The 14,213-nt window shown below is 39.2% G+C and overlaps 1 protein-coding gene across 5 annotated transcripts in view; it reads right to left on the reverse strand.

Moving 5' to 3' along the window:
• Window positions 1–14,213, reverse strand: part of ttll11 (tubulin tyrosine ligase-like family, member 11) — a 133,214-nt gene that overhangs the window by 43,322 nt on the left and 75,679 nt on the right. The window lies entirely within an intron of this gene.

Here is a 14,213-nt window from a genome sequence, read left to right on the forward strand (position 1 = left end):
CAGGTGTGCACATGGCAGTTGGTGCTGCCTCATGGTTTAGGAATTTTATCCCTCTCTCACTCCTCATGAGGGTGAAGTTAATATCAATCCCCTCATCTTCGTTTTCTCTCAATATGACATCCATTAGGGCTTTTTGTAAAACATCATATACATATAAATAAATATTTGGTTTGAATGAGTTCTAAAAGGTAAACATGCTGAGTAGCTGATGACACATAGAAAATATATCACTCGGGGGATTTCAACAATCACAACTTATGTTAGGTGAAGTATTTTTCATGCACTGCTGCTACCCAGCATGCATCCTCTCTACAGCTTGGCATATTGATACGCATTTGAAATGTTGCTAGGCAACACATCTTTAAAGTGGGCCTGGAATACATTTAGATACTTTGCTGAATCCTGCACAGTAACAAACAATGAATTTTGCACAAATCAGAGTAGCTTCATTACGTAGGATGATTGAGAGAAATTTGGTTATCTGGATTATCCAAACCACAGAGCAACAATTCTAATTTAATTCAGTCAATAAACTGAATTGATACAGAATGGGAAACAAAGGAAAAGATTCAAAGAAAGAAAACATAACTGAGCTAAGAATTAAGAAATGAACAAAAAAAAAGATAATGTTGAAACTTGGGATCATGGTTATTTTAATTTTGCCATTAAATACTTTTAACAATATTAGTTAGCAACAAATAATTTTTCAATGTCAAATTACAGATGTATAGACATGATTAGAAGCATTTAAAAATGATCAAAATAAATCTATCAAGCTTGAGGCGGAGGTTTAATAAATTAGTGAAATGTCGAGATATTGTCAGAAAATCTGGATAGCGTTTGCATTTGGATGGCGGATTGCAGTGTGTAATCATCCTGGGCCTGGCTCTATTGCAGCTGGCAGCATGAAAACCTTGTACTGTCACATCTAAATTATTTCAACATGCAGGTTAGCACAACACATGCTGCTAACTGGCTGCAAGCTAAATAGGGGGACTTGTCTTGCTTGTGTGGCTAGAAGCAGTGAGCCTGGACCTCGAGGATACCTGCCCCTTTTAAAAGGGAGTGACACTTATGGTAGAGAAGCTACTGTAAACGTATGACTGTCTAGGAGAAAAAGTACATAAAATGTAACAAGTCAAAAAAGAAGGCTCCCAGGATTTTGATGGGATGCTGGAGACAATAATGATGTTTTTCTCACTGGAGATCTGTGACCAATAGTGTTCCATAGGGATTAGTGCTGGAACCCTTGTTGTTTGTAATTTATATATAAATGATTTTTGAGGAGAATGTAGGTGGTCTGATTAGTAAGTTTAGTGATGACAAAGATTGGGGGAGCTGCCAATCACAAGGAGGATTGCCAGAAGGTATAGCAGGACATATGCTGGAGATTTAGGTGGAGAAATGGCAAATATAATTTAATCCAGACAAATGCCAGTTGATGTATTTTGGAAGGTCTAATACAGGAGGCAAGTATACAGTAAATGGCAGAACCCTTAGAGGAATTAACGTACAGAGGAATCTCGGATACAGATCCACAATTCTTTGAAAGTAGCAACGCAAGTGGATAAGGTGGTGAAGAATCACAGAATCCCACAGTGCAGAAGGAGTCCACTTGGCCCATCGAGTCTGCACTGACCATAATCCCACCCAGGCCCAATGCACAGGACGCCATGCATTTACCCTAGCTAGGCCCCCTGTTACTAAGGGGCAATTTAGCATGGCCAATCCACCTAACCCACATATTTTTGGACAGTGGGAGGAAACCAGAGAATCCAGAGGAAACCCACGCAGACATGGGGAGAATGTGCAAACTCCACACAGACAGTGACCCAAGCCAGGAATTGAAACCAGGACTCTGGTGCTGTGAGGCAGCAGTGCTAACCACTGTGCCACTGCGCTGGCCCTGAAGGCGTATGGCATGCATGTTTTCATTGGTTGGGGTATAGAATATAAAAACAAGTCATGTTGCAGCTTTAGTTAGGCCATATTTGAAATATTCTGTACAGTTCTGGTTGCCACACTATCAGAAGGAGGGTACAGAAAAGGTTTACTAGGATATTGCCTGGTTTGGAGGGTATTAACTATGAAGGAGACTGGGCAAACTTGATTTATTTTCACTTGAACATCGGACGCTGAGGGGCGACTTGATGGAAATTTACAAAATTATGGGAGGCATGGACAGAATGGATAGTTGAAATCTTTTTTCTAGGATAGGAATATCAATTACAAGGGATATAGGTTTAAGGTAAAAAGGAGGAAATTTAAAGGAGATGTGAGAGGCAATTTTTTTTTTACACAGAAGGTGGCAAGTGCCTGGAATGCACTGCCAGAGGAAGTGGTAGAAATAGATTCAATAGCAAGGTTTAAGAGGCATCATGACAGATACTGAAAACAGTAAGAAGTCTGACAACACCAGGTTTAAGTCCAACCGATTTATTTGATAGTAAACTGAATAGATACTGAATAAGCAAGGAATACGAAGAGATATGGAGCATGTGGAGGCAGTAGGTCTTTAGTTTGGAAAGACATCATATGTCGGTGCAGGCTTGGTGGGCTAAAGGGCCTGTTCCTGTGCTGTACTGATCTTTGATGCTAGTAGAATGGAGGAAAGATGTCATGTTCCCACAGCGAGGCCCTTGAGGCAAAACTGGACAAAGAAATAGGAACAGTTGACCACTGAGGTCAATTCCCAGTGTTCAACTCAGAAGTTGCAATGCGAGTAAAAATTCCCATCTGCTGAAAATGGGGGCATGGGGGCGGATGAAACCTTATCCCCCTCCTCCCCAAATCTGGTTCAATAATTCCCTTCTGGGAAGGAAATCTGTCATCCTTAGTTGGTCTGGCCTATACGTGACTCTTCACTGCTTCTGAAATTGTCCAGTTAGCCACTCAATTCAAGGGCAATTAAGGATGGGTAATAAATGCCACCATCTCACCCCGCCCCCTCCCCTCCACCACAGGCAATGCCCACATCCCATAAATGAATTTTAAACAATTTGCCAGTTGTGAGAGTGAGTATTCCCTGTCATCCCGCAGGCAGCCTCTGGTTTGCATGGTGGCCAAAGATAGTGAGAAACAGCTGACCATCATCCCAGCCAAATTGGAAGCTGCAAGGGAAAATATCTCTCTGCTCAGTACCACTCTTTATCAATGGTCAAACAGGGAGATATCTTAACCAAACAAGTTTTCTCACTACAACGTCAACCATTTTCAAAGACAAAACATTCCAGTGAAAATGCTCAGGGTACGACACTGATGAACAGAGAATTTATAATAACTGAGTCTTAAGAGAAACACTGAGAACAGCACATTAGAATAGAACTTTTGCCATGTGCTTTCATGCTGTGATAATAACTAATTATTACAGCAATTTACCTTGATTTTTGTAGTTTCAGAGATTTTACTTTCATAGTTCATTGTGTAATTTACACAATGGATCTAATTGTTCCAATAATAAAGTCCAATTAGTAGTTTTGATTATTCATAGAATCATAGGGCCTGAAATCTTTCAGCCATTGAGTGAGCTTCGACACATGAGAACCATCTGACCTCCCACCTTCCCAGCACTTGGCCTATCGCCTTGTTTATTGTTATAATGTATTAAATGCTCATCCAGGTACTTTTTAAAAGGATCTGAGGCAACCCATCTCTACCATCCTCCTAGACAGTGCATTTTAGACCATCACCATCCTCTGGGTAAATATGGTTTTCCTCACACCCCCCTAAACCTCCTGTTCCCCACCTTGAACTTGTGTCCCCTAGTGACTGGCCCTTCAACCAAGGGGCACAACTACTCCGTATCCACTTAGTCCATGTCTCTCATAATCTTGTACACCTTGATCAGGTCGCCCCCCTCAGTCTTTTCTGCTTCAACAAAAACCCAAGTCTATCCAACCTCTCTTCATAACTTAAACGTTCCATCCCAGACAGCATCTTAGTGAATCGCCTCTGTACCCCCTCCAGTGTAATGTGATCAGAACTGCACACACTGGCCTCACCAAAGTTCTATACAACTCCAAATTGACTTTTCTGCTTTTGTAATCTAAGCCTCGACTGATAAAGGCAAGTATCCCATTTGCCTTTTTCACCACCTTATTAACATACCCTTCTGCCTTCAGAGATCTGCAGACAAACACGTCAAGGCACCTTTATTCCATATTAGTTCCTAGTGTCATGCCATTCATTGAATATTTCTTTCTCAAATTACTGCTTCCAAAGTGCATCACCTCATACCTTTCAAGGTTAAATTCCATCTGCCACATATCTGCCCATTTGATCATCCCATAGATATCTTCTTGTAACCCAAGGCACTCAGCCTTACTATCAACCATCAGTCCAATCTTTGTGTCATCCGTAAACCTACTAATCCTACACCCCACAAAGTTATCTCTGTCATTTATATAAATGACAAATAACAGGACAGCCAACACAGGTACGCCACTGGACACTGTCTTCAAGTCATTAAAATAGCCTTTTTGTCATCACCCTCTATCTCCTACAACAGAGCCAATCTTGAATCCACTTTATCAAATTACCCTGTATCCCATTCTTTATGAGTCTTCTATGTGGGATTTTGTAAAAGACTTTGCTGAAATCCATACAAACTATACCAACTGCATTAACCTCATCTACAGACCTGGTCACCTCCTCAAAAATTCAAAGAGTTAAAATTAAAAATCTTTAAACAGGGAAACAGAAGCAAAAACAAAAGTACAATCAGCTTCCAGTAGGGCAACATATTACTAGTCTTTAATGTAGTCCTTAATTTTGCAGGTTTTTTCTCTTTTTTCCCAATGTAGCAAAGAAAGCAATCATTTTATATTGTATTTGTGTATGCACATAATTCTGAAGCAGTATTATTTTCAACTACTTGTGCACCTTTTAGAAGTTTTATATCTTTGCAGAACTATGCAATTTAAAATACAAATAGAATTGTACATCATTACAGCTACAATAGGTGACATTCCGACAGCAAAATCTGTAAAGCTCAAATGCAAATAACAAGTAATGAAATTACTTGGGATAATCATGAGAGAAAATGGCATTTTTTAAACAAGTCCTTTACATTCAGGTTGTGTTTATAACTATATGGGTTTGAAATGGTTGTTTGGAACACAACAAGGAATTGTGTGTACAATAGTTATCTGGGTACTGAGTATTTTCAGAGGTCCAAAATGATGGCCATGGCTCAAGGCATGTTCTGGTGGAGATCATGCCAACTAGCAGATTAACGAAGATGTTAACACAAGTAGTGAACATACGAAGAACCGGCAGATCATGAAGTCAATCTGCATGCGTTGGTCTGACACCAGTCGTGCCACTTTGGGGATCAGTACTCCAACAAATACTCGTTTTGCACAGCTGTAAAAATAGCAGGAAGTTGGGGACCTCGGGAGGTGATTGAGGTGAATCAACTACCCAGTACCCAGCTGAAGAATAAAAAACATTAAATAGTTACACAATCCTAGCAACAGGCAGCTTTAATCAGTCAACAAGGAATCTGAAAGCTGTTGTTGATCATTTTTAAGTAGTGCTGGTGGGTGTCTTTCCCTCTAGGGATCCAAGTCCTAGAAACTCTTGTAAACACAAGCTAATATAGTCCCTCAGCACCTAATATTCCACATTAGCATACAGTGCATAATAAGCCTTTTATAGTGCTTTATCATCAGTCCTTTGCAAGACTTCCTAATAAACATTATTGGTTATTCATGGGGGGGTCTTAGCTCAAAATGAGAGCTGTTTCCTCCAACAGTTTGGATCTCTCCATATGTCTTAGTTATGGAGTTTAAGATCATGAAACAATTCAGATTTGAGTTCTAAAAATAATTTGTACTGTTGATTAAAAGTGGACTAAAAGAGGTTCATTCGATTGTGCAGTAAAATGCATGCCTGTGAAAATGACCAAGGCTGTTCAACTTAAGCACATTTTCAGGGGTTCTTAATTTGATCACCTCTCATAAAATTGACAAAATAAATCCATCAGGTTCCGATTTAAAAAATGTTTGATCTGTGCTATCTTAAGTCAGCTGGTGATTAGCCTAAATTGTCAAGCACCCATAAGTAGCCTTCAGTGAAGCAGGATATTTTGAAACATGTCACACTATTGCCAAAGAAAAAAGCATGACATTACATCCATTCACCAACATGGCTTCATATTTCTTTGAAATTTCTGAAAAGAAGATTGTTTTTGTCAAAGCTATTCATCTTGCACTTCTCAGGACAATTTGAAAGGAAATACCAACATCGGGGGGACCAACATATTTATATCGTATGATTGCAAGTGGACTATTATTGGGAGAGGCGTTGCCATGTAGAATGCACCAATTGATGATGACTGACAGTTAACTGCCAAGCATTGGTTTGAAATTTTAACTAGGCAGCTTGACTCTGGTCAAGAAATTGCCCTGGGATATGAACCAGCATATTTTGTTTAGCTGAAACAGGCACAGTGTGTGTACATATTCTTTCTGTCTGCAGTATCAAAATACAGCAACAAGTCATACTAGTGTGCTGTTAGAACCATCAATAAAGAATGAAAATTGAAAAATTAAACCGCAAAATATATGTGACACGTTCATTTTCCAGTAATGAACTACTCTGTGATTTTTTTTAAAACTAGTTTCCATTCTCATGGTTCATTTGTTTTAATCTTCCAGATAATTACAGTGAAATCAAAATCTTTCCCCAAAGTATATGGCTCATCTGTTTATAAACTGTTCATGTGCTGTAAAGACTTGGCTCCACTTCTTTGAGGTATTGTCTTTTCAACTTTGGAATTATTAAAAATAATGACTAAACACATTATGATGCAGCATACTTCCATTACCAATTTCCTACTTGGGCAACTATTAGTAAGTAAACTTGTAACCCAAAATAGCTAACTGATGTGTTATATGAGAGAGTGCAAAACTTTTGAAGACAGCTTCAATCAATGCATCCACCTATTTTGAAAATTTATAAAACAAAATATTTAGGTGAGAATTTTCCAGTCATTCACACCAGCAGGATTCTCTGGCCCTGCTGCAGTGAACAGAGACTTGGCTGAGCATCCAATTCTCTGTCCTCTCTTGCAATGGTGACGGGGCGTGAATGGCCAGAAAATTCTGACCTTAGAATCCATGATGCAAGCAGTACAAAGTAGACTCAATTAAGAAACCAATTGTCTTTTACCTACTATTAATGCAATAATGATACACTCTAGTGAGCCTATAAATTACAGCAGCACAGTATCTTAAGTCACCCAGCAGAAGGCTTCATTGTATAATTTATATTACATAGCAAAGGAGCTAATATCGGTATTTATCGGACTGAAGGTAATAGAGGCAAAATAGGTCAAGATTGAATAGTTTGGTACCAGCTGATAGTTATCCAGTATATCTGGGAGTAGTCACTCTTCAATGAGTGCTTTCTAGTGTTGATATTTTTTCAATGTTGGCAACCATCTTAAGTTCCAAATCCTATGGCATAATCTCAAAAACAAATGCTAACATAAATAAAATGACATTGCTTTTGCTATCCCCATCCCTCCCTGTCAGGCCTTTTAAGAACTGGTTTTGATAATGTTTATTTATGAAATCTGGGCAAATGTGGCATCCATTTTATATATAGTAAGATCCTGTATTCTTTACCCAGAGGGTGGTGAGGGACTGGAATGCCCTGCCTGCTGCAGTTGTAAATGCGCCTAGTTTGGGGGCGTTTAAGAGATTGGTGGATAGGTTTATGGACGAAAAGGGATTGGTTTAGATTAGTGGGTCAATGTTTTTTTTAAAAAAAAATAAGACTGGTCGGCGCAACATTGTGGGCCGAAGGGCCTGTTCCGCGCTGTAATGTTCTATGTTCTATGTATTTAATTAAATGAATAACCAGGTAATTCAGTTTGGAGGTAAAAGGGGAAGGAATATCAGTGTTAGGGAAGGAAAAAGTTAACAGTCAATGAATGCTTAAGTGGGTAATAAGTTAACAAGTTGAGTAGTTCACTGGGTGTATATAAAGAAGATACAGATGAGACAATCTGTAGCATTTTGTGAGGTCAGAATAGAAAGCTGTCCAGCAGAACCAATATGTGCAAATGAACAACCAGAAGAACTTTTTTATTTGAATAATGACTATCTGAAACACAGAAATGAGCAAACCAAACCTCCGTTTCAATTCTCATTTGAGAATGGCACTTCTAACAATGCAGTTTCTCTCAGTGCTGCACTGAAATATCAGTTTCATTTATGTAAACCATACCTGGAGTGGTATTTGAAAACAAAACCAATGACAAGTGAATAGAGATCTACATTTCTAAATTATAACTTTTTCCCCACACCTTGATAATATATTTGTTTTTTTTTGCTGAAATGAAGACATTTAGCAGGTGGTATATACAATAGAGCAAGCACTGCGCCAAATGAATGTCTAATATGTTGTACAAACAAGGAAACTAAATCTTCCAGAAGGATATTAAGAATTTTATTTTGTTTTCTTATTTATTATTCTTGTGGATGCTGACAGTTTTCATTCCACTTTCCTCTTCAGCCACTGAATTTACATTATGGAGATGGTCCATATTGATCCTACACAGTTTGATTCACTTTAATGGATGTCAGCACATTAAAATGGCCAAAAGGAAAGGAGCAGGCCTCATTCAAAAAGAATCATTGTCCATAAGGTAATGTATCCTTTTAATATGTGTTATGAAACTGACAGTGAGATGGCAGCATGAGAGTAAAACATACCAGACAACAGGGATTTTCTTTCTCAGTAAGATAAGGGAGTATGTGCTGGTGTGCAGGATACTTTTGCAATAAGTTTTATCATAAGGTAAAATCAGATAGCCATAGTAAATAAGATTATACCCATGTTTTATTTGCGGAAATTTCAATTTTTCAAACAAAGTGCTGAGGCAGGCAGGTACCACAGTGCATTTCTTACTGGTCAGACTGGCAGGATATTGGGCCTGATTTCATGTTCTGAACCTTATTAATTATGGATACGTATATGATTTGTCAGGAACTGATTAGTCCATCTCGCCGTTACCTAATAGAATCGAAGGTCCAGGTGCTATTGTTAAATTCACCCATGCACACACATTTCACTCTCTCCAACTCAGTTTCAGGAGACCTGCAGACATGTGTGCGCAGAAAGCAGTGGCTGCTTCGAGGTTTAGCCATGACTTTCTCGAGGCATTGATAAGGGAAGCATACCAACACTATGATGTACTTTACCTAAAGGATGGTTCCAGAGAACACACCTACCTCACCTCTCCAGCATGGGGGCAATAGCAAGTTAAGTCAGCACAGCTGGTAACTGTTCCAACAATACCATTCAAGAACTGAACGAGGATGAATTATTTCTGCTCGCCCAGCTGAAGTCAATCTTCAGCTCACTCCAATCTCACACTCTTACCCTGGCATCATCTACTCAAAGAATTATGCTCTTTAGGGATCACATACAATATTAGTGAGGGACACGTATCAGCACTGAGTATCTCGTGGATACTTTCACATCACCACCATCTAATCCATCATGCAGCACTAATTCCATCCTTAGTCCTCTGGGGAGAGCTCACCACACACAAGAGACTTGCATGATTCTCCCAACCTCTGCTCTATCCATTCCTGCCTTTTCTCTTCGTGCAATCCAAGCCAGCCCATAACAGAAGGAAGAGATGCCAGACACGAGAAGAGAAGGCCAACGAGGAGGGACAGCCTCTCAACGGGGACAAAGTGGAAAGGGTCAAGAGCTTCACATTTTTGGATGTCCACATCACCAAGAACTTGCCCTGTCCCCCCCCATGCTGATACTATAGTTAAGAAAGCCCACCAGCGCCTCTACTTTCTCAGAAGACTAAGGAAATTTGGCATGTCAGCTACGACTTTCACCGACTTTTACAGATGCACCATAAAAAGCATTCTTTCTGGTTGTGTCACAGCTTGATATGGCTTCTGCTCTGCCCAAGACTGCAGGAATTATGATAGGTCATGAATGTAGTCCAATCCATCACACAAACTAGCCGCCCATCCATTAACTCTGTCTACACTTCCTGCTGCCTTGGCAAAGCAGCCAGCATAATTTATGACCCCACACAACCTAGACATTCTCTCTTCCACCTTCTTCCGTTGGGCAAGATACAAAAGTCTGAGGTCATGTACCAACTGACTCAAGAACAGCTTCTTCCCTGCTGCTGTCAGGCTTTTGAATGGACTTACCTTGCATTAAGTTGATCTTTCTCTACACCCTAGCTATGACTGTAACACTACATTCTGCACTTGTTTCGTTCTCTATGAATTGTATGCTTTGTCTGCATTTTGCGCAAGAAACAATACTTTTCACTGTATGTTAATACATGTGATAACAATAAACCAAATCAAAATCGCTGAGTTGTGCAAAGATTAACACATGAGCAGTTGGGAGAGAGTTCATCCTGAGTGAGACACACTGGGAGTGAGTACATTTAGGGATTTGGAGCACAAGTGCCAAATTAGCGCAAAGAGGTGCTCATTTGCTTTCTAAGTTTTCATCTTCATCTGCTCTGTTGCAGAAGTAGAAGTTATGAAGGAAGGATCTAATTAGTAGATAGTGGGTAAGTTGTTTTCTCCACTTTAAAGCTACACTAGGAGAGGTTAGCCAATTCTCTATCCGTTCCAATATACTACCTCTAAGACCATGGCCTCTTTCCTTATGACTTGAGCTTCTGTGAGGTACTTTGTCAAATGCTTCATGGTAGTCCAAATAGAACACATAGAGGTTCCCCTCTATCCACTCTCATCTGAGGAAGTCTCAACCACTCTAATCATTTAGTCAGATATGATTTCCCTTTCATGAAGCCATGCTGACTCCGCTTGAATAGATTATGATTTTCTAAATGTGTTGCTATTACTTCCTTAATAATTGATTCCACCATTTTTTGTTCAATATATGTTAGGCTAATAAGCATATATTTACCTGCTTTTTGCCTCCCTCCCTTTTTGAACAGGGCATTGGCAGTTTTCCAATCCTCCAGTACTTTTCTAGAATCCAAGGGTTTTGAAAAGTTACAACTAATGCATCCACTATCTCTGTAGCTATTTTTTTTAGGATGCAAACCATCCGGACTGGGGACTTATCTGCCTTTAGCCCAATTAGTTTGTCTAATACTGTTTCTCTGGTGATGCTGATGGTACTCAATCTCTCCTCAGTTTTCGTTATTATTAATGGTTCAAAGTATCTTCCATCATAAAGACTGATGCAAAATATGTTTAATTCCTCTGACATTTCCTTGTTACCATAACTATCTCCCCAGATTATTTTTTTAAGGAGCCTTTGTTCACTTTGACCTCTTGCTTCCTTTATATATTCAAGGACAATCTTGACAGTTTTATATTCTTTGCTAGTTTGCCCTTATTGTTCATTTTCTCTCTCTTTATTATCTGTTTAGTTCTCCTTTGCTGAATTCTGAATTTATCCTAATCTTTGGGGCTATCACTGACTTTTGTCTCCTTATATGTTTTTTCTTTCAACTTAATATTCTCCTTAACTTCCTTGGTTAGCCATGGTTGATTTATCCATCTCTTAGAATCTTTTCTCCTTACTGGGATATATTTTTGCTGAGAGTCATGAATCACCTCTTTGAATGTCTGCCACTGCTTGCTTGCTGTCTTTCCTGCTAACCAATCCATCCAGCCCCCATTAGCTAACTCTCCCCTCATTTCACTGTAATTCCCTTTATTTAAGTTAAACACAGCTGTTTACCCTCATCAATCATCTTCATCATTTCCTTGAAAAACTTGGTCAAGTTAGTGAGACACAATCTTCCGTTCACAAAACCCTGTTGCCTCTTGCTAATACGTCCACTTATTTCCAAATGGAAGTAAATCCTGACTTGAAGAATCCTCTCCAATAATTTCCCTACTGCTGATGTAAGGCTCACCGGCCTGTAATTACCTGTATTATCTTTGCTACCCTTCTTAAACAAAGGAACAACATTGGCTATTCTCCAATCCTCTGGGACCTCTCCTGTTGCCAGTGAAGATACAAAGATTTCTCTCAAGGCCCCAGAAATTTCCTCCCTTGACTCACTCAGTATTCTGGGGTATACACCTTCAGGCCCTTGGGATTTGTCTACCTTAATATTTTTCAAGACCCTCAATACTTCCTCCTTCTTGATCTCAACATGACACAAATTATCTACACACCCTTCCCCAGACTCATCGTCCGAAAGATTTATCAAGATGTTTTTGTTATAGCAGATGTTTTTATTCTTTGCACATTCCCTTTAGGTTTCTCAGAAGCAAATTATCTATATGAAATCCTTCATGTACATAAAAATTGTGTTAATGATGAAAGATTCAAATTGCAAAATAATGCTCCAACACCAATCAGTGGGTATATTTATATGCAATCAACATTCCCTTGGAGACTGGGAAAATCCTTGCAAAATTTCACATGAGTATGAGAACAAAGAGCAGGAATTGACCATATGGCACATCAAGCTTGGTCCACCATTCAGGACAATCATGGCTGATCTTAGGCTTCAAATCCATTTTCCCACCTGCTCCTCAATCCCTTAATTTCTTGCTAGGCCAAAATTCAGCAGGATGGCCTGGGCAGAGAATGGCTCAGTGCCTGCTCTGTTCACTTATCACTTTCTTTTTCTCTCCCTGGGCCAGGACTTCTGCCCATGGCTATTTCACTGAGTCTTGAAGCCTATCGCCATCGTGAACCTGGCAAAGTGCTTCCACTGCTGAGCTGTGACTTGTCTGCATGCAACCCCAACACCTGGTGCAACAGAATGGTCTGTGCTCCAATGTAAGCCATCTAAGGACTCTCAACTTGCACTTCCACTGTTTCCTCATCAAGGGCCATAAACTGAAGGTGATCAGATCAAGTAATGGACTGGTCAGTTCATAAAATAACATTTTTAGAAAATACTTTAATAACACAGATTCTCATATCCATATGATGTATTAGATGTTGATTTTTATACACAATTCAATAATTATATACTAAATGTTGTCAAGATACTGAAGTAAAAAGACTCAAGAATTGAGTAAAATCAAGATTAAAAATAAAATTAGGATAAAAGAATTGCATAAAAGGGCAACTGATGAGTTCAGCTGTCTCAAGGGGTGTTTTTGATGTGCAAATTAGTATAGCAATAAGAAAACAAGTGTTTACCTAAGTGACTAGAAGGTAAACAATTGTGTTAGAAATGGCTGTTAGAAATGTAGAAGAGATGAGCTCAAAGTGGCGGATTAAGGAAATAATTTGCACCTATATGTTGAAAACCTGGTTCCTGGGGTTATCTGGATACGATAACGTCAAAGGAGGGAAACTGTATAGTTAGAGCAGAATAACTGAGTACAGGGAGAGAGGGGGCAGCTACCGCCAAAGTAACAATCAACTGGAGAAAGCAGGCTTTGACAAGGAGTCATCTGAACTCAAAACTTAAGCTCTTTTCTCTCCTCACCAATGCTGCCAGACCTGCTGAGATATTCCAGCATTTTCTCTTTTGGTTTCAGATTCCAGCATCCCCAGTAATTTGCTTTTATCCAGGCTTTCCTGAAAACTAGCTGTTGCTGAAAGCTGCTGTTTTAAAAGCTCTCAAAGAAAAAGCTGGACTGAAGAAAGGTTTTCCCAGACTGGAAGAAAACTTGGATGGTGATTACATGCTAGATTTAGCTCATAGAGTTATATAACATTGGATGTTGCTTGGGAAAAGGGACATTTCTCAGACTTCAGGAAATGTAGGGAGTTCTTCATGACATAGTGTGTGTGAATGGCCATTATTGTAGTTAAGTGTACTGCTGTAGTGTATACAAGTCTTTCTTGTTGTGTGTCTTTTAAGTTAATAAATATTCTTTTTCAATTGATTACAAGATGACTGTACTGTTCCTTCCTAGTTTGCATATCTTTTCTTGCATTATGCCACATTGAAAATATACATCACTGAGAGCCAGTGTTCCAAGTTTCTCTTCTGGGTTTTGGGATACCTTTGCATTTAATATCAGCAGTGTTCTTAATAATGTAACTGTGTTGTTTCATTGCTGTTTTGTTTATACTGGTATCCTGGGCCACGTAAGTTTTCAACTATTAAAATGGACTCTTTTTTAGGAAGTAGTTTGAGAAGCACTCCACTAACTGATTGCCTACCATGTCTGCAATCCATTTGTTCTAACACATTTTTATTTAACATAGAATGGGCATTTACTACATAAAGAACTCAAATGACAAATAAACATGTAAGT

This window comes from Carcharhinus amblyrhynchos, chromosome 25 (genome assembly GCF_965287045.1).
Source record: "Carcharhinus amblyrhynchos chromosome 25, sCarAmb.v2.hapA, whole genome shotgun sequence".
Classification (NCBI taxonomy): Eukaryota; Metazoa; Chordata; class Chondrichthyes; order Carcharhiniformes; family Carcharhinidae; genus Carcharhinus; species Carcharhinus amblyrhynchos.